Genomic DNA, 21,300 nt, shown 5'->3' on the forward strand with positions numbered 1-21,300 from the left:
GCCCACTTTGGGAGGAGGTCACACCTCCCACATTTAAATTATTTCCATTGTCATTAATGGTACCCGCTGGTGATGGGGAGACGCTTTCACCTGTATCAGACTCATCATTTCCATTATTGCTATCAAGCCCACTTTGGGAGGAGGTCACACCTCCCACATTTAAATTATTTCCATTGTCATTAATGGTACCCGCTGGTGATGGGGAGACGCTTTCACCTGTATCAGACTCATCATTTCCATTATTGCTATCAAGCCCACTTTGGGAGGAGGTCACACCTCCCACATTTAAATTATTTCCATTGTCATTAATGGTACCCGCTGGTGATGGGGAGACGCTTTCACCTGTATCAGACTCATCATTTCCATTATTGCTATCAAGCCCACTTTGGGAGGAGGACACAACTTCTGCTATATTTGTGGGGGAAGGTTGTGGTTCCTCTGAATAACAATAGGTTGTAACTTGTTTACCGCTAGAGCAGCTTGTGCACTGCATTTCATCTCCTGTGCAACGGAATATATTTCTCAGACCAACTGACTGCCCAAGCCGGTCAACAGCCCCACGTAGGTCCTCGTCAGGTATGGGGTCACCATCACGGGGCTTAAATACATTTGAAAACACAATAGCATATTTATTCCACTGCTGAATCATTTTGATGCTGTTGAGAATGTTATAGGGACTAGATTCATTTGTACATCTTTGATCACACGGGGAAGCAAGAACGTAGAAAAGCAACAAATCATTTTTGTCATGATTGCTGACCAAGGTGGTAAAGTTTTGTAGAATACGGTACTCTGCATGATCCGCTCTACCATCTTCAATTTCTGTGGGACAGTTTTTTTTAACATCAGCCCACGTTTGACCACATTTTGTTGGAAGATCAGACCATTGCACACGTCCCTCAGGACACTGATCCACAACATTGGGCCATCTCAGAACTGTAGCTGCGACCATCCTCTTACTGGTGTACACTTCACATTTCTTCAAAATACTTTGCCAGACTTGTTCACGAGTGTCAGTGACTTGACTGATGTTATATATTTTCCTGTCACTGTCGTATGGGATGCTTACAGCCAGACTGAACATGGGTTCTCTTCTGTCAGAGGAAACAGATACACAAAATGTAAAGCAGGTGTCATTTAAAACAGTAAACTTTAGACTAAAGACACATGTTAATCAGGACATCTGTTATTTGAACATGAAATAGAAGAAACTGAAAGTTAAACTCTTTGTCTTGAACTTTATGTTATTTCTTGACTTAAAAAGTGGGTGTATGGAAAATCATCAGTGACATGTGATGTTTAATGTAGCATTTGTTCTGTCAGTCTCAGTGTGTGTTTTTCTATTCAACGTTTGCGTCTTTAAAAAAAAAAATTCTCTGCTAAAAAGCACATTGTAACTATCGTGTTGAAAAGTGTACATTAGTAGTGTCTATGTTATCACTGACCTTTGACCGTTGCTGCCCGTGTAGCTTGGTCTATACCTGCCAAAGGAAACAGACAAAATGTTACTGGTATGTTTGATCAGTTGATACAGAACAGAAGTTCATAAAGTTTAATAGGTAGAAGGCTGGATATTAGAAAAAGATCAACACACAACAGCCCAGTGTTTTGTATTAAAGTGTGTAAATATAAATGTATTCGATAAGCCCAATTCAGTATCCTCAAATCTTTTTTGAAATGGAATTGCAAAGTCAACTTGACTACAGTTTGTTCTGTCCGCTGGATATTTTGTTATTTTAAACTGGGATTGTGTTTTTTTAATCTGATAATACATAAGCAGATGTTAAATATATCATCAATAAAAAAAATATTTATTAACTAAACTAAAACAGATCTTACAGCAAAGGTCCAGAAGTCATGTGCTTATACAACGAACCTCTACTTAGTAAAAAAGAAAAGAAAGGAAACAAAATACAAAACTAATGAATACAACATTTAGCAAAATACAAGAGTTCACTAAATCAGCAGGGAAAAGTAAAAAAATATACATGTAAAATTAAAGACAGAATTGAATAAACTATTTCATCATAAATTAAAAGTTGTAGCAGAGAGGGGTAGGAGAGTGGCAGAGTGGGCCTTTTGCTTTTTATTAAGGGTGTGGTTTGAGCAGGAGGTGAAAAATTAGGCACCTGTGGGGAACGGAAGGACAAACATTTTGACAACAATTTTAACATCAGCGTTGGTTTCCATGGTTGTTTGTTTACCGTTCTTCTTCTTCTTATTATTATTATTATTAATAATAAAGGGTTAGGGTCGCGCACTTGACTTGACAGTGGGACAGCCCAAAACCCTCACAGATTTCCTGGGAATGCGCCTGAAAGTCTGTGAGTATGTGAGTGTGGACATTGGGAATTGGCCTTCTTGTAACTCTCCAGGCTACTCTATCCTCCTGCCCAGCTATATGTAGGACCTTACCGTCTGCCCTGCACCCACACACCCCTACACCCTTAATCACCTCTCAGTGGAACTCAGTTGAACTGGATTACACACACACACTCATCCCTCTCACACCAGAACTCAAATGAACTAAACTGAACTGCTACCGCCATCTGTTTCTTTGTCATTTGGATTTGGTGACATTTAATTTTGTATATGAATTATATATTTTGAAAGATTCTTTATCGCTTTAAGGGGAATGTAAGATTTTGTGTTTGAGCACCAAGCATATGGTGCATTATTGTTTGTTTTTGAATAAAACCAGCTTTATTTGGATAAATTGAATTAGTGGTGGTTTCCTTTTATTGGTGTATGTTTGTAGCAAAGGTAGCTAGTGATCTGCGCTATCAAATATCCTACTAATTAACCGTTTCCCATTTTAAGTGATAGATTAGGATTGAGGTTATTCTCTCTTATAGCCCAACCTATTTTGGATATTTTGATAAATGTGGTGATAATTTTTAAAAACATTTTAAAAAGATAGCAATCTCTTAATGTATACTTTATTTGAGGGAATTTCAACTGAAGTAAACCGACCTGTTCAAGATTTCTTTTACAATTCCTGCAAGTTGGTTCTGGTCCACATCAGCCAAACTGTTTCCAGCAGACAGGAACAAACCCAGCGTTACAGCCATCCAGTACAGGACAGCCATCTGAGAGTGATAGACAAACAGCATCAGCAGAGAGGATTAGAATCAGGGATAAGAATAATAACAACACTAAATACATTACAATTTCAAAATATATTATCTGCAACAGGTTGTTGTTAAACAGTGTTCACCACATGCTGCCTGTATAGTATTTACACTATATCTTACACATTATGATGTGCTCTAAAAACATTGAGCGAGGCTACAGTAATGAGGAAAAATGTGCCAAATAGTTTGCTCATTCTTGAGAAATGTAGCAACACATTTAAAAGTCAAACTTTTACAAACTGGATCCCATACTCACTATTCAGAAATCGATCTCTGGCTGGGTTAACATATTTCAATAGATTCACAGTCTGACCAAATCGTCAACAGCTGTTATTGATGTAGTGATCAAGCCAGTGTGGATTGGTTCATTTTCTATCAAATAAATTTGGAGTTCCCAAATTCTTTTTCTCTCCCTGAGGGAAAGAGGAGGGGGGTTTGAGATATCAACCCTCAACAGACAGCTGAAGCGACCCCAAAGGAGGAGGTGAAATGTTTGCTTTCCCTACGTGCTGTTTTTGGGCAGTTCGATCGTAAAACTTGCCACCTTGGCAGCAGCTGAGACAAGATTTTGTGCCTGACTGTTAAAATGACAAAACAAACACTAACCAGAAATTAGCTTTCTCCTGAAAAATAATAATAATCTTTATTTGTAGAGCACTTTTCAAAAACAAGTTACAAAGTGCTTTAACAAGTGTAAAGAATAATACAAAAAAACAAGAGCATGAAAACATTGAAAAGACTAAAATACAGATAAATACAAAATTAGTAAAATACAATAAAATAAAAGATAGGATAAAAGGATAAAATAGCCAAATTTAACTAGATACTAGTTATTATCATAGCTTGCGTTTATTAGCTCCCTGTTTTAATCAAATTCTCCCCACAAGAGAACCCAATTTACAATAAAGCTCAACATTCTTGTTGTTTGCCTCATGTTTGTTTAGCCATTGCTTATTTCTTTGTGTATTTAACCGCATTTATTTCACCTTAGTTATCTAATAAATTTCACCGTAATCACAGGAATTGTGTGAGTGTATTGTCTAACTCCAAGTCCCTGTCACATAGGACCTACTCCTTCAATATAAGATTGACTGATTCATTTAAGATAATTGAGAGATTATTAACTAACTGATCACTAGTGAATAATTGTATACTTTTTAAAACGCTACCCAGAGGTCCGGAGACTCTGGGCAAATTGAATCTCCAGTGGTACCCTTTTTGAGGAATTATGAATTAATATCTCTAAATATTACATTTATCTGACGCTTTTATCCAAAGCGACTTACAATTGCTATACATGCCAGAGGTCGCACGCCTCTGGATCAACTAGGGGTTAAGTATCTTGCTCAGGGACACAATGGTGGATGGGTCAGAGTGGGGGATTGAACCGGGGTCTCGCACACTAAAGGCAGGGGTCGTATCCATTGCGCCATCACATTAATTGACATTATGTGGTCTGTGTTTGCTGTGAGTCTTAAGCCTGGCATCATTACCCAACACTGAGTATGTTAGGTCAAACAGAGTATTTGGACTGTTACCACTCAGATAAGACCTGATTCATATTTGTTCCCCCACTATTGTTTCCCACTCAGACCTGTAACCATAATGTCTTGTACAGTCAGATGAGGAGCGACCCAGAGCAGTCAACTGATCTCTACCTGGTACTGAGTTGGGTCAGTTGTTGTGGAGGGTCTTTGTTCCAATTCCACACAAATTCAACTGAAAGATCGGACAAGAATTCACCCAGGATGGTACAATTGACGCAAATACATAATATTGGTGTACAGGGAGAAGAGCAGAGGGGAAACAACGCAGCCTTGAGGGGAACCGGTGCTGATGGTCCAGGAGTCAGAGACAGGTTTTCCCAGCTTAACATGCTGCTTCCTGTGAAGAAGTCTGTGATTCACCTGCAGGTGGAATCAGGCACGTTCAGCTGAGAGAGCTTGTCCTGCAGCAGGTGTTGAAAGCAGAGCTGAAGTCCACAAACAGGATCCTGGCGTAGGTTCCTGGGGAGTCCAGGTGCTGGAGGATGTAGTGAAGGGCCATGTTTACTGCATCATCTACAGACCTGCTGGCTCTGTAGGCGACATGCAGGGGGTCCAGGAGTGGGTCTGTGATGGATTTAAGGTGGAACAACACAAGGCGTTCAAAATACTTCATTACCACAGAGGCACGGGCGACGGGTCTGTAGTCGTTTATTCCTGTGGTCCATGTTTTTTTGGAGACAGGGATGATGGTGGAGGCTTTGAAGCAGGCTGGCACATGGCATGTCTCCAATGAGGTGTTAAAAATGAACACCGGACAGTTGATCAGCACAGTGCTTCTGGGTGGATGGGGAGACACTGACAGGCCCAGCTGCTTTGCGGGGTTTCTGCCACGTGAATAGCCTGTTGACTATGGCTATGGTTTTAATTTGACTTGAATATTTGTAACCCACAGAAGACAATCCACACATGTGTACAATGATGCATACATATTTCACTATACACAAATTTGTACATTTGTGATGGGTAAAATCATCAACATTTGTAACTTCCTTTTTACGCATTTGTGCAATTTTGTCCAATGTGTACTGCGGAGATAAAATATATACACAATTGTCTTACTACCCAAAAAGTGTATTTTTACATTTGTGTTTCGTAAAATCATATCCACAAAAATACAGTGTGATTTGCAAATACACACAATTTAATCTGTTATTTACTCATTTGTGGATCCATTTATACACATTTTTTACACGTTTGTGGATCACTTCCTGTCCAGGTCACGTTGCATTTGTGACTTCCTTTTTACGCATTTGTGGAGTTTTGTCCACTCTGTCACGCCGAGATCTGTCAAAAGATATTTGTATGTTTAAGAGCAGTTTGCCAGCTACACCAGCAGGGGACGGTAGTGATATTGCCTCCCATGAGTTGACAGGATATTCTCTGTAGGAGACAACAAGCAAAAGGACTGTAGCCCGGTTTATGGTTTCAACTCGACCAGCTCGTGATTCAAGATCTAGTTCATCCTTGTCCTCTCCAGGTCTGCTGTGGAGTTTGCTAACTTTGTGTCACCTGTGGTGAGTTAGCTGTGTAACGTTTGCCCACGTTGTGTAACAAGCTCATCATTTAGTTCACTTCGAGAGATTATATGGTTTTCCCAATAATTGGTCATTCCACTACAACTGGAAGAAGCATATCAATCACTTATATTGCCTCCATTTACCAATGTTATCGACCACAATGTGTTAATCGACCACCACAAGTTTGGCAAGTAAACGCTCACTCATCTTTTCATAACGAACGTCAGTCTGACTTAACCTCTCGTAGGGCGTAGCTAAAGCAAGAAGTAAGCTAACGTTAGATGGCCGATGCTGAGCAAAACATGTTTACTAACCTCAGATTACTGACCTATTTTGCGTTCAGTGCTTCTTTATTTGGGTCTTTTATGAAGTTTTAAAGCCAAAGTTTATGATGAATGGCACAGCAGCTGCCAGTGTGACAGTTTAACTGGTGGCTAAATTAACTGGTGATAGTTCCAGATGTGTCACAGGCGTGGCTTCAGGATCCACTGACTGTAAACCAGGAAATACGTTCCGAAACATTTTTTTACCTACGTAATGTATCGTCACGTAGATATATGCTTCTGAATGTAGTTTGTAGGCTACATCGTTAGCTGCATGATGATTCACAGGGACCTCTCCCTCCTGCAGATTAGTTCAAAGCGAGGACTTTGAGCGTGATCGTGGAGATGACGCTGTTCAAAACACTGCAAAACGTCAATAAACCATCCAAATCTTCATGTTGTCTGTCTGTTTTGTGACTCTCAAAGCAGCAATAGAACTGGTTCAGCACATTTGCCAGGCGAGAGTCGTTGATGGAGTGGAGGACTTTGGATTTGTAGTTAGTGATCTGTCTGAACCCCCTCAATACAGAGGTGGCATTTGCAGAGAAGTGCTTCTTTAGCCTCTCTGCATACAGACGTTTAGCTTCTCGCACTTCCTTGCTAAACCTTTACTTTAATGACCTGCACCTGGCCCTGTCACCTCTTAAATGCCTCCTACCTTTTCCAACCTAAGCTGTTTGAGTTTGGCTGTAAACCTGGGTTTGTCATTGTCATAACTCACCCTGGTGCTTGTTAGTATACAGGTGTCCTCACAGAAGCTGATATAGGACGTCACAGCCTCTGTAAACTCATCCAGATTGTTGGTAGCAGTCCTAAAAACATTCCAGTCAGTGCAGTCCAAACACGCCTGAAGATCCTCCACAGCTTCACTGGTTCACTTTTGATGTCCTCACTACAGGTTTACACAAATTTAATTTCTGCTTGTATGCATGAATCAGATGGACCATGACGTGGTCAGAGTGTCCCTATGGAGCGCGTGTAACGGCGTGATAGGCACTGCTAACTGTGGTGTAACAGTGATCCAAAGTGTTCCCCTCTCTGGTTGGACACTTTATAAACTGTATTTGGGGAGCCTGAGGTTTTCTTTGTTAAAGTCACCAAGAAGGAGTCCGGGTTTGTCTGCTCCACACGCAGTATTTGGTCGGCCAGCATGCGCTGTGCCTCCTGCACGTTGGCTTGCGGTGGAATGTTAACAACGACCAGAGTGAATGAAGTAAACTCAATGGGGAAAGTAAAACAGTTTACAGTTAATGATAAAATATTCCAGTTCAGGAGAACAGTGTTGCTGAATCAATCTCACGTCTCAGCCATTGTTAATATAAAAACAGGCACTTCCACATTTTTGTTTTGCCAGAGAGCTCTGTGTCCGCTCTGTAGAGTGGGAAGCCTTCCAGCTGCATCCTGAGTCCGTTATCAGTTGACAGTCTCCGTGAAGCACAGAACAGAAGATGACTAAAAGTCTCTGTTTTCCCCACCAGAAGCTGAAGATCGTCCAGTTTGTTGCACAGAGAGCGCACGGTGAAGACGCACAAGCAACCCGGCTCTTTTTCTTCACTGTCTGAACACCAGTGAGAAAGCCCTTCACCAAAATGTCCAATATTTCTACTGATGACGTGAGAAATGTAGGAACTAATGCTGCGTTCCAGGAAACTCAGAAATGGGAAATTCCCGACCTCCAACTGGAAAAACTATCCTGGAACGCCACTTGAAGTCGGATTTCCTACTGGTGAACTCGGAGAAAAAATATGTACCCCAAATTCAGGAGTAGCAGCGGAATTACATCACAAAACAATGTCAGCGCCCATGGAAGCACTCATTGTAAATGGTAAACCATAAACTAAAAGGCAACAAAAAATATGTGAAAGAGCACCGAGAATAACAGCCAAAAACTGAATTAATTTCATGCAGCTGTCAGCATAAAGTTGCTCATTAATGTCACTTTTCCTGAACTGACCAATCACTGCCTGGATAGGGCGGGAATTAAAAAAAAGATTGACGCACTACAGAAAATTTTAACTTATTCTTCTGCCTGAATGATTATTATTATTATGGACAAGTTAGTAGCATTAATAAATAAGAGACTGACCACCCCTGTACACTGTCTTTCTTGCACAAGAACTTAGAGAATGAAAACAACCAACAAAAATAAAACTGCTGTTTTGTCCAACTGGAATAAATATTATACTAGTAGAAAGCAAACAAAATCTTTTGAGAGCATATTTATCGCACTGCAATCAAAGATTAAATTTGTAAATAAAAATAAACAGGCCTTTTTTGTGTCAAAAAAAGTTTTAATTGCTAATTTGTCCTTGATTGCAAGTTAAAATGTTTTCCTTGCGAGGCAGAAAGTTATGCAAGTTAAAAAGTTTTGCAAGTTTAAAGGCAGGGTAGGCAAGTTGCTTCTAAAACACTTTTTTTCATATTTGTTGAAACTGTCTTTATACACCAATGCACAGTATAAAAATTGTCTGTCTATAGTCCTCCCAGGGCTGCAGTAAACACAGCCACTCGTTCAATTCGGACCGAATGCAATGATTGGCTGGCTGACTGTCACTCTCCCTCGCTGCCATAGCTACCAGCCCTGCTGCTACAAGAGCTGCCCCCATGCGCGCACCCGGTCAGCTCGCTCAGACCTGACGAGCGAAGTGGTCAGACCGGTGGGTGATATCAATAGTGCTAGCAGACAGGGTTAACCTCCTTCGTGTTGCTGTGCATTACCACCACCACTCCACTAGATGGTACTGTAGCAAAAGAACTAGGGTCCTAGAACTGCGGTCCCAGGATTGCGAGGGTCCTGAAACTGCAGCCTCCGGTACTGCAGCTAAATACTATTGTAGCATACAGCTAACTGTTGCTACAAGTGCAGACTGGTCTAGGAGCCAGAGTAGAGACGATGAATTATATGTAGCTGTAGGTGAGCTGGAAAACAGCAGTGCGAGCTGTGTTTTCCGACGCTAACATTAGGTAAGACAATGTAAGTTTAGACTGCGCCGGTTTAGTTATTCACCATATAGGTTAATTGAGATGCCTAGAAGCAGAATCAGGAGATCTTATTAACCCCCGTCAACATGGGGTTCAGTCAGGTGTCCCTGCCCCAGCTGTGTTGCTAGATACAGCAAAATATTAAACAAAAAGTAATATGGTTGGTTTTGAAATGTGTTAATAATGTCAGAGAGGTGACTGTGATATATTTAATCATCTCCATAGCAGCGATATGACGCTACGAGTAAAGTCTGAACTGTCTTCATAATCAGTCAGGACACCTCTGGACACACCTTGTCGATTCCTGTGTATATACTTATTTTTAATGATGTTTAAAATGATCTATTTGTGATATAGGTTGTAGTTTTAGTAGTATTTAATAACAATAAACAAGTGTTATACCACATTTGGATGTTATTATTGGAGACATAAGTCATAAATGTAGTTGTTTGATTGTTTGTGCTGCAAGTGTAAAGAAAAGGCATTTATCATTTTCAGTGTTTTATTTTAAAATATTATCCATAACAGGGAAAAATATACTTTGTATTTTCTCTACCCTCCTGGGAATAAAACTAACAATGTACAGGTATTTATCCACACAGTGGATGGAATTATTTGTGTAGCAGTTGGTGACACATCTTGATTACACCCTGCTAGGATTAAACCTCTGTATTGTCCTGGTGGATCAGGAGAACAGTTGCATATCTTCCAGAAACAGCACAACTCTGTGTGCTCCACACTGCCACACTACAAGCTGTCTATATGCTGCCTGACTGAACTGTCTGTTACTCTGTCCTGGGTCTGCAAGATCAGCCATGTGTGGTGCATGGAAACACAGTAGTCTGGATGTGTCCACAGTCCTCAGATTCTGGCCTGTAAAGGAATATATAGTTAGAACTCCAAATGGGAAAGATCTGTGTAATAGGAAAGAACATTCATCAACATCATCAGATATTTTTATGGAACAGGGCTTTGTTGTTCTCCAACAGGACTTCTGTGTCCACATTACACACCAGGTCAATGTACATGACACAGATGAGCCGATGGCTGAAGCAAAGCTGTAGTTATTGTAATCAGTAAACAATAATGAAAAAGTATTAACAATAGTAATGGATTACATTTATATGGCACTTTCTTTTTGACACCCAAAGGACTTACGGATAAACACCAGAGAAACTTTGAGACAAGTACACTGGGAGACATTAGACTAATATTAAGAAGCTGGAAGTGGAAGCTCTAACATGCAAAACAACATACATGTTATGATTCTAACACGAAATTCACGTTCATGTAGTGTAACTGATGGAAACGAGAAAATGTGTATCAGCCCATTTTTAGCTTTGCCCGATGTTACCGCAGCTGTCGGCACAGCTACCTGTTGCTAACAGTTAGCTAGCCAACTCTTTACTGAATCAAAGTCAGTCTTTTTAAACTTATCCAATATTAGCTTGATAGTGAGTACTAACAACCGAGTTAGTTGTTATTTCTCGATAAAGTTAAATGTTTTCTTACCCGTGATGTGAGCCGCTTCATCGCGCTGCCCTCCGCTCGTCACACTGTGCTCGTCCTCCGGCAGAGTCGGCAACGCGCCGTTCACGTGTTTTGGGGGCGTGGCTTTGAAAGGAGTCCAGATGGTAGGGGTGGGAGTTTCTTGCTAGTTTCTCAAACTTACCTACTGCCTTTAAATAGTTTTGCGAGTCAAAAAAGGTCTAAATATATTACTATTGGTGGTTTGACTGACCACTCATGGTTTGCATCGAACACATGGCCATGCACACAATCCCCTAGCTCCGAGGGCTCCGTCCACTTTCTGGAGACGGAGCTGTAGCGTGTACAGGCTAGATGGAGGTAAGTTGACGTTGTGTCGCTCATTTCAATAGAAATGCTTTTTAAATGTAGTATGGCATGATTTAATGATTATTTACTGATGGCAAGGTCACGGAGTCTATCGCTGTCTCCTTATTTAGAATGACATGTATAAAAGTTAGCCGTCTTGGCCTGAAGCTTGACTGGCAGTGCATTTGTGCACTCGGACATGACGAGCTAGGCTAAGGTTAGCTACTCATGTTTAAAACACATTGTACATGATATCCAGCTCAACTATTTTTTCTGCCCTAGTAAGGTTAGTTCATTAACAGCAAATTAGCCAGCATTAAGCAATGCCAAGCTGTGCTAACGATGCTAACATAATGTGAGTGTATGCTAGCTGTAGTTTTTAAACCAGCATGCACGGAAGTCAAGACGTAATACAGAAATGTTATAATTTAGAGTGATAATACTTTTGACAAGTAATTGACTTTACTTTGCAAGGTACTATAACAGGGTGGTCAGGGAGAGGAAGGATTTGCGGACACTATCGAATCAGTGGCTGTACCTTATGAAGACTGGTATCTGGGCTGTAGGGAGAGTTATGTAAAGCTGTGTGTGTCAGGTGCTTCTCATTTTGTGTCTACGCTCTCCGGCTGCACGTATTTCTAACCTGTCGTCTGTCTCTCATGTAGGATGTGTGACTGCCCCTTCTTAGTCTACTTCTACCTGATATGGAGCGCCTGGGCCCAGTGCGCTACAGGATATAAAAGTCCCACCTTCCATTGTGGCTGGCTCTCTCCCTGACAGCACCTGCACCTTACTGCTTTGCTGAACCATTGTTTTTATTTTTACTCCACACCTAATCCCACAGTATATGAACACTACTTATTTACCACTGTTACTATCCAGGCTTCATTATCATAATTACTGTTACAACTTTTACACATTTTCATTTAAGTGTCTTAACTGTACATTCTTTCAAGTCATAAAAAACAAAAAATTTAATCTTTTTACTGCTGTTTTCATGAATGCAGGATAGGGTTTTAATTTGATTGATGGTTTCTTGTGTAGTGTAATCATTTGTGAAATAAAATCAGGCAAGACTAATCATCAGTTCCATCCATCATCAACCGCTTATCCTGCAAACAGGGTCGCAGGACTAATCATCAGTTCCCTATGTTAATTTGAAACATAATAGTGATCTAAACCTTTCACAAAATATGATGGTTAATAGTGGTAAAGGAAAATAATGAGATGGTATTTATAGGTTAACATGTTGAAAGCAAAAAATGGAAAGCAAGAGACCAGTGTGAAATCCACCTAGAAGTTATACTCAAAGAAATATTTGCACATTTGAATAGTTTTGAAGCTCCCTAGGAGGTGTCATTTATTGCGACCTCTGAGAAGTCTTGTAGATATTGCACAGGTATTGTGAGGCTTTACCTGTTTAGTGAGGCAAATGGAAAAAAAAACAAATCAGCTGATAGAAAGTACCTATTAAGGAGGGTTTTTAATCATGGCATCATTTAAGCTACAAACAAATACAGCCATAACACTGTTCACTGATTAGCACCAGCCTTCCACCAACACTTTGCGTCACAGACTGCACTTCTTCACAGGGAGGAGAAAAGAAGGGGAGAAGCCAACCAGACCAAGAGTCATCCGGCAGGTTGAAGATGCTTCCTAAGCTCTCTGCAGCTCTCTGGCCACCATAGCTGTCACCAATGATCCACACTGCAACTATGGGAGGAAAATAAATCCATCCATCATCAACCGCTTATCCTGTGTACAGGGTCGCGGAGCCAATCCCAGCTGGCATCGGGCTAAAGGCAGGGTACACGCTGGACAGGTCACCAGTCCATTGCAGGGCCACACATAGACAGACACCCACTCATACCTAAGGACATTTTATGGTCACCAATTAACCTAGTCCGCATGTCTTTGGATGGTGGGAGGAAGCCGGAGCACCCGGAGAGAACCCACGCAAACACGGGGAGAACATGTAAACTTGCAAAACTTTTTAACTTGCAATCAATAAGGACAAATTAGCAATTAAAATTTTGGGACACAAAAGAAGGCCTGTTTATTTTTAATTTACAAACTTATTTTTTGATTGCAGTGTGACAAATATGCTCTCAAAATTAATTCATTAACCCTAGTCAAACCTTAACCAGAGCGGTGTAATAATAGAAAACTGTATTATTTGTGAAACAACTGAATTGTTGATTCTCAACTTATTAGCTGTTGAATTGTTACAAATAGCCTAAACTATCTGTAGGTAGACAATCCAAAAAAATGTTTGTAATCTATGAATATTAATAATATTTTTTATTTAATGTTATAGGCTATAATATTATATTAAATTAATTTACTAACATATCATTTTAAACTACTTACTTACATGACAAAAGTCAGTAACACAGTAACAATTCAAAATAACTCACTATTTACTTAACATACGACTTGAACACTGTTCTCCTGTTTCAGGGTCCTGGGTTTGACCCATTAGTTCGCTCCACCTTCTAATGACTTGCTATTTATGATATGTCATCCTGCTTCCTCCTTTGCTACTGTTGTTCCACCACCAGAGGTTGCTGCCACAATAAATGAAAATAGGGGTAGTAATAACGTCCTACCAGAAATTACCAATTTGGTTGTTTTTTCCCTTTTTGTCTGACTTCAGATGCTCAGTTGTGTTTTGAACTAAATACTAATATTTGTATACTAACATGCAAGGTCAACACATTAACTCGCAAGTTAGCATTTTAACATTTATACATAACGACATAGTAAAGATGTACTATACTGCAGTGGTAGTTTTTGAAGTTCTGAGTTGTTTGTGATGCTGTAGAAAGCCATTGTAACTGCTGTCAATCCAAACTCACTATAGCGGCCGCTGTCTATGAAGGAGGAAGATTCAAAATGTTTTTGAGGTGCCCTGATTGAGAATGCTTACCCTCACTGCTGCTGCCAACCGGATCTAAAAACAGAAAAGACACAACACCAATAATAGAAGTAAAAATTTGTATCTCATTTTAAAGGATATATTCACATATTTTCAAATCTGTCTTTCATATAGTCAGGTGCAATCCTGCTGTTTATACTGGCCATTAAAAGATCCCTTCTTAATGTGCTTCCAATGGAGCAGTTGCGGACAAAAATCACATTATTTGTTCTGTGGGAAAATGTATTTCAGATTATCTAAGGCGAATATAAAAGTTATAATGTTTTTAGTATGCTAATCCTTTGTTGTGTTACTATTCCTCCACAGCACTTAGCTCAGAAACACAGTTTAGGGAAATACACCGCTCAAAAAATTAAGGAAACACTTAATCATCACAGTGCAACATCAAGTCAATTTAACTTTTGGGATATCAATCTGTCCAGATAGAAAGCATAAGCAATTGTGAGTCAGTGTCACTTGTTTAGGTGCAAAATGAAGCGACAACAGGTGAACTTGAGAGGCAGCAGCAAGACAACCCTCAAAAAGGGGATTGTACAGGTGGTGGCCATAGACAATTACGTCTCCTTATCCTTTCTGATCAATTATTCTCTTGTTCTCTAGTTTTGCATTTTGCTAGTATCCTTGTCACCACTGGTAGCATGAGGCAGTACCTGCAGTCAATTAAGCCAGTGCCCTACAAAATGACCTCCAGCAGGCTACTTCCATTGGCTTTTCTTTTGCCTGTTCTCTTCACAGATGAAAGCAGGTTCATACTGAGCACATGTGACAGACGTGAAAGAATCTGGAGATGGCGTGGAGAATGTTATGCTGCCTGCAACATCATCCAGCATGACCAGTGCGGCGGAGGGTCAATGATGGTCTGGCATGGCACATCCTTGGAGGGTCGCACAGGCAGGTAGTCATAGTGTGCAGGCAGTTCCTAGATGACGAAGGTATTGATGCCATTGACAGGCCCTCACTTTCCCCACACACCTGAATCCAATTGTCGTGAGTGCATACAGCTACATGTAGGCCATTAAAACTAACGAGTCACATTATGATTTGCTGTGATGAAAGTCATGCCAGTCGGATCAACCTGTGATTTAAATTTTAAGTGTGATTTTTGGTGATTTTTGTCATTTTGTTCACAACAAATTATACAATGTTTTGTTCATCGAGATCTGATGTGTGACGTAAGTGTTCCCTTTGTTTGAGCAGTGTACCCAAACAGAATCTTGTACTATAGGACAACAACTTTGGAAAATACTAACTTGTTTTGATTAAATTGGGCAGCTAACTGAGAAAATCGTGTACAGAGCACCTAGCAACTCTCTGACTATCTTCCAGGTAGTGACAGAACTTCACTAATAAAAGTAAAAATTGTGTACCTACTTTGGTGGAGAAAGACGTCTATCAGATGCAGTTGACTCTGTTTCCTTCACAATGCAAGGTGCTGTCTCAGTGAATACAGTTAGAAGTGAGTTACATGTTTGTAGAGGACAGCCTGACAAGGACAAATCCACATGCCCTTATTTGAACATGTCTCAAAGTATTTGACACACAGCCCTTTGGAGGTCTTTGATTGGCTGATACTATACTTAAGGAAGGGCAGTTTTTTCTATAAAGAAAGGAAACCCCACACTTTGCATTTAAGAATCATACTTGTACTTTTCTAAATTTTGTTTTAACTTGATATGTTTTGCTAAGATTGTTTTTGCCATCTTTCATGGGGATTATTATGGAGAGTTATCAGTATTTCTCAAAATGGGGGATTTTTCCTTTAAGTAAGAGACAATACAAATGTGTTTCACAATATTTTATGCATGGAAGTGTTCGTAGAATCAATACAGGTTTAGCTAAGGGGACAACAAACCACCAAAACACACTAACAGATCCACACCTACCATCATATCCCTTGTTATTTGGAGTTGCGTTTGTTTCCACCTGATGAATGTAAGTTCAGTGTTCACTCTTCTTTTAGCTCTTTGTTGGTCTCTAGCATATGCGGAGAACAAATATCTGACTCTTTCTTCGAGAGCTAGTGTCTAACTGTGTGTGTCTGCTGTTTGGTACTGGGCAGGTAGAGGACAGCGGGTTTATCAGAGCTGTTGTCTGCTGCTGCTGGAAGCAAGGATAATGAGAGCACTGAGACTGAACCAGACATGAAATACACCATCAAACCAAAATAATGAGAGAAAAGAGACTAAAAACTCAGTTGCTTTTTCTTCTGTTGTTGAAAGGCCTTTTGAGACTTTGTGCTTTGTTTCTGATGAACTGTCTTGTGCTTTGGACAGTATTGCCAAATCGGCCCCTTCATCCTGACTTGCAGATTGAAGATAATACAGCAGAAATACAGAAGGAAATACAGAGTCATGTTACTGCCTCCTGCACTTGTGCTGTGAGGTAACTCTGACAGCAGGAGCTGGCTGCACCAGCTGTTGTTAAGACTAGTTATAGTGTAACTGTTTACTAAGTTGAGATAAAAAGTAAAACAGGTTGCACTCCACAAACAACTTCTTGTGTAGGATGAGTTCTTACTAAATATTTAAAGAGATAGTCCATTTTTGAAGTGGGCCTGTATTGAGGAACTTATCCATAGTCAGCGTTTTACCTGCAGTATATCAGAATCAGAAATACTTTATTGATCCACGAGGGGAAATTCTGTGTCACAGTTGCACACATTGCACATCAAGGCAAAAGGAATATGAATAAAGATAGAAAGTCAATATATAAAGAAGTATAGAAATATCAGAGGAAAAATATCAAATACAAGGAATATAAAGGAGTGTGGATTTGTACAATATTTACATAAAAATAATTGTTATGGTGAACAGTAATAATGAATAAACTTTTGCAGCAGAGAGTGTTACACATTAAGTATTTAAACAGGTACTATTGCGCTTTGAGCAGCACGTCATGGAGTGGGGTGGAAGACATTGTCCAAGATGACATGTAGTTTGGGTAGCATCCTCCTGTCTGACAGCTCCACCCCCATAACGTCACTGGCTTTGCGGATCAGTTTGTTGAGCCTGTTAGCATCTGCTACCCTCAACCTGCTGCTCCAGCATGCACCAGCAAACAGGATAGCTCTGGCCATCACAGACTCATAAAAGATCCTCAGCATCGTCCTGCAGATGTTGAAGGACCTCAGCCTCCTCAAAGAATAGAGACAGCTTTGGTCCTTCCTGCAGAGGGCTTGAGTGTTCTTGGCCCAGTCCAGTTTATTGTCAGTGGGCACTCCCAGGTATTTGCAATCCTCCACAATGTCAACACTGATCCCCTGGATGGAAACAGGGCCCACTGGTGCCTTGCCTATCCTTCGATCCACAACAAGCTCCTTAGTCTTTGTCACGTTGAGCTGCAGATGGTTGAAAGCACTGGAGAAGTCAAAGATAATGACCCTCACAGTGCTAGCTGGCTTGTCCAGGTGGGCGTGCAGTTGAGCAGGAAGATGATGCCGTCCTAAACTCGCAGTTGGGGCTGGTAGGCGAGCTGGAGTGGGTCCAGGAGAGGTCTGACCATGGGTCGCAGCTGTTTCAGAACCAGTCCCTCCAAGGTCTTCATAATGTGCGAGGTCAGTGCCACAGGTCTGTAGTCATTGGAGCAACTGGGACGTGGCATCTTTGGCACAGGAACAAGGCAGGATGTCTTCCACAGCACAGGGACCCTTTTGTGGAAGACATCTTGCTTTGTTCCTGTGCTAAGTATATGGTGGTTAGCGTGACCCCAGAAAAGTTGTTTCAGTGTGGAATCTAAGCAATGGACTGCTGTGGACAGGGTCAGTTACCTCTGTTGCAGTTTTGTGTTTTGGTGTGATATGTGTATTTGGGAAATGATTTGTAGGAGCATAGAGTACAATAATACAAGTATTGTAAATACTGAGGATATTTAAGTTAATTTCTTTATTTCAGGTTAAAATGTAAAAATCTGAACATATTCTTGTACAAAATGTAAAAAAAAAAAAATCCTTGGATAGATGCAGAATGTACATACATTAGAATGTGATTGTGAGCATATTGAAATGCTGACATTTTCATTAAGGTCAAAGCACTGTGGTCTCAATTACAGCCTCACATAGCTGCTAGCATGGCTTTAGACTTGTACCCTTTTCCTCCTTTGCGTCTGCTCATTCCTGTCACGATCCGGTCCTGAGCTTTTTTTTTTTATTATTATTTTGGCCATTCCTTCTCTGTGTTTTGATTTTGGTTCCTCTGTGTCTGGGTTTCAGTCCTGTTTTTGTGTCTTGTTGGGGAGTCTGGGTTTTTGTTCCATGTCTTTGTTCCTAGTCCTGTGCCTTAGTTCATGTCGTAGTATTTGCTTCTAGTTCTTTCTCTGCATCATTTTGGTTAGTCTGCTCGGTACTCTGTGTTCTAGTTCTGTGTTCTTGTTTAGGTTTTGTCTGTTATGATCCCTGTGTTATAGTTGGTCAGTGTTTGTCTGTTCACATGGGTTTCTGTTATTGTCTGAAGTTAGATTCTTGTCTGTTATTTTGTTACATGTGTTCTGTCAGGGACGTGCACAGGGGGGTTGCTCTGGTTGCCCGGGCAACTGCCCGTTTGCCTTTCCTGACTCAAGTTGCCCTTCCGACTCGCCCTTCCGAGAAAAAAAAATAAAATAAAAAAATAATCGCAATCGCAAAGCCTCATTCACTTCCATTCGGGCACCGAAAGTGAAAGTCAGTAGGGGAAGGGCAAACTCTGTTTAAGTGGCTGCACTGCTGCAGCGCTGCCTGCACGTCAGTCGATTCTGTTCCCTACCGGAATTCCTGTTTCCTTCCTTTATGCAATCATACTACAACAAATCATGCGTAGTTTTGCCCAGTTACCATACGTGATACGTACCAACAAAAGTGAATACGAGCTAGAAGCGCAACTGAATGTACGGGAAGCCAAAAGGTTAAAAAAGGATTGTATTTTTTTCCGAAATCTAAGCGTTTTTTTATTTAATATTTTATTAGAAGCGAGTTTTCCCCATCTGTCAATTCAATCTAGATTATTTATTTTCAAATAAAAAAAAAAAAGGAAAAAAAAATAAAAATAATAATGATTAAAAAAAACAATAAACAATAATATAAGGAACTCTTTTTTCATGACTCGAGTCATGTTTTTCTGTTTTGTTATTAATAGTAGTTTAGGTTATTGAGTGCTGTATTTAAGTGTTTTTACTTTTTGTATATTTTTTAATAAAAAAATGTTTTTTTCTCAGTCCTTCATATAGCCCATGTTTTTTTGTTTGTTTTTTTTTGGGGGGGGGGTGCCTTTTTTCAGGTCAGAGCAACTGCCCTTCAAAATTCCTGTGCACGTCCCTGTGTTCTGTCCTGTCTGTTTTCCCTGTTGGTGTTAGTTTTGTTGTGATCTGTCCGTTTGTGTCTGAGTCTGTCTAGTTAGTTTGTTGTTTCTGATCTGTTACATCTTGTGATATAACCTGTGTTGTGTCTGTTACCCCAGTAATTCCTCTGCATGTCTGTCTCTGTTTTCCCCTGCTCTCTCTCTGCCTGCCTGTGTCTTGTTAGTCTCATGTCTGTCACCTGTGTTGCTCCCGGCCCTGCTCGTTAGTCCCTGTGTGTATATATACCTGGTGTTTCTGTTTAGTGCTTGTCCAGTCATTGTGGTGTTTTGTAGTGTGATACGCTCTGTCATGTGTAGCTCTGTGCTTGTCTTGTCTCTGCCCTGTCTGTCTTGGATCTGTACCCGTTTGGTATTGATGGGCAAAGCGAGGCTTTATGAAACATTGAAACGTTTGAAGCAATTGTGCCGAAATTGTGTCGAGGCTTCGAAACACTTCGACACCCGTCTCCACGGTGACACCTACTGATATCGATTGATATCAACGCATCTTAGTAGGGGTTTCATTGAAACAACGACTGACCAGCATTTACAATTCCTAACGTCTCATCAATACATGAGCAACACGATTTTGGAGAAATCACCATGCAACAAACAAACAAATGCTTTCAGATTGTCTGAGACAGCAGATGGGGATTGCAATAAAATCTGTTTAATAAAACACATCTGTGTGTTGTTTAATAAGTAATCACTGATTTAGCGGAGGCTTTTCTCAAAGCAAATCACAATTGCTGTGTCAGAGGGCGCACTTTGGAGCAACTAGAGGTTAAATGTCTTACTCAGTGACACACGTATCACAGTAGGAATCGAACCCACATCTCTCACACTAAAGGCATATGTCTTAACCACTACCCTATTCATTTTCACAATCAGAACACTTTATTGATCTACGAGGGTGAATGCTTTGTTACAGATACTCGCAAGGCCTAAACAGAATAGAAATAAAGTTGAAGTTAGTGAATAGAGAATATAATAAAGTATACAAATCTAAGAATATAGTAATAAATGTGGATATCTACAGTATTACACAGTAGCTTATTAACAGGTGTAATGATAATTAGCAGGAAAGATATAGGCCCTAGTGAAATAATAATTAATAATGAGTGCTGCAGTGATGAGGTGTAATGGATTAAAAAAGATTGATAAATGAAAAAATGTCTCACATTTGTTATATGTCAAGAATTGTATTCAGAAATATTCAGCTGTGGCTGAGTCGTGATTTTTTCATAATCGCAGGTTCCAGCAGGTGTCCCACCTGTCAAAACAGGGGTGAAACGCACCGAAGCCTCATTCATTGCGGTCACGTGACATTGACGTTTTGAACCACGCTTTGGAGCAGTGTTTCGAAACGTCTGTGCTTCGGGATCTCGACACAGCGTCGACACGTCAGTGTCGAGCGTCACATTCCCACCGTTTGGTCATCTGTTTAATCCACTCTGTCAGTAAGAGTGCTCGCCTTTTGTTTTGCCACAATAAACCCTTCTGAACTGTACCTGCTCCGCTCTGCGTCCTGCATTTGGGTCCATCAATCTGCCTCACCACACAAACCCTGACAATTCCTCTCCCTTTTCCTCCTCTGTGCCTGTCCTCTTTTGTGTCAGTACCCCTGCCTTCATTTCTAATAATTTCAAAGCTTTCACCTGGATTAGAACCATCATTTCCATTACCATTATCAGTGCCACTTAGAGAGGTGGACACA

The 21,300-nt window shown here is 40.5% G+C and overlaps 1 long non-coding RNA gene across 1 annotated transcript; it reads right to left on the minus strand.

Moving 5' to 3' along the window:
* Nucleotides 1-671: 671 nt before the first annotated feature.
* Nucleotides 672-15,738, minus strand: LOC123969570. The gene is made up of 5 exons (XR_006824761.1): nt 15,649-15,738; nt 14,269-14,292; nt 2,974-3,089; nt 1,446-1,481; nt 672-1,094 (listed from the first exon to the last, which is right to left on the minus strand). It is a non-coding gene; the product is annotated as an uncharacterized LOC123969570 (long non-coding RNA).
* Nucleotides 15,739-21,300: the final 5,562 nt, after the last annotated feature.

Source organism: Micropterus dolomieu, linkage group LG01 (genome assembly GCF_021292245.1).
Source record: "Micropterus dolomieu isolate WLL.071019.BEF.003 ecotype Adirondacks linkage group LG01, ASM2129224v1, whole genome shotgun sequence".
NCBI lineage: Eukaryota > Metazoa > Chordata > Actinopteri > Centrarchiformes > Centrarchidae > Micropterus > Micropterus dolomieu.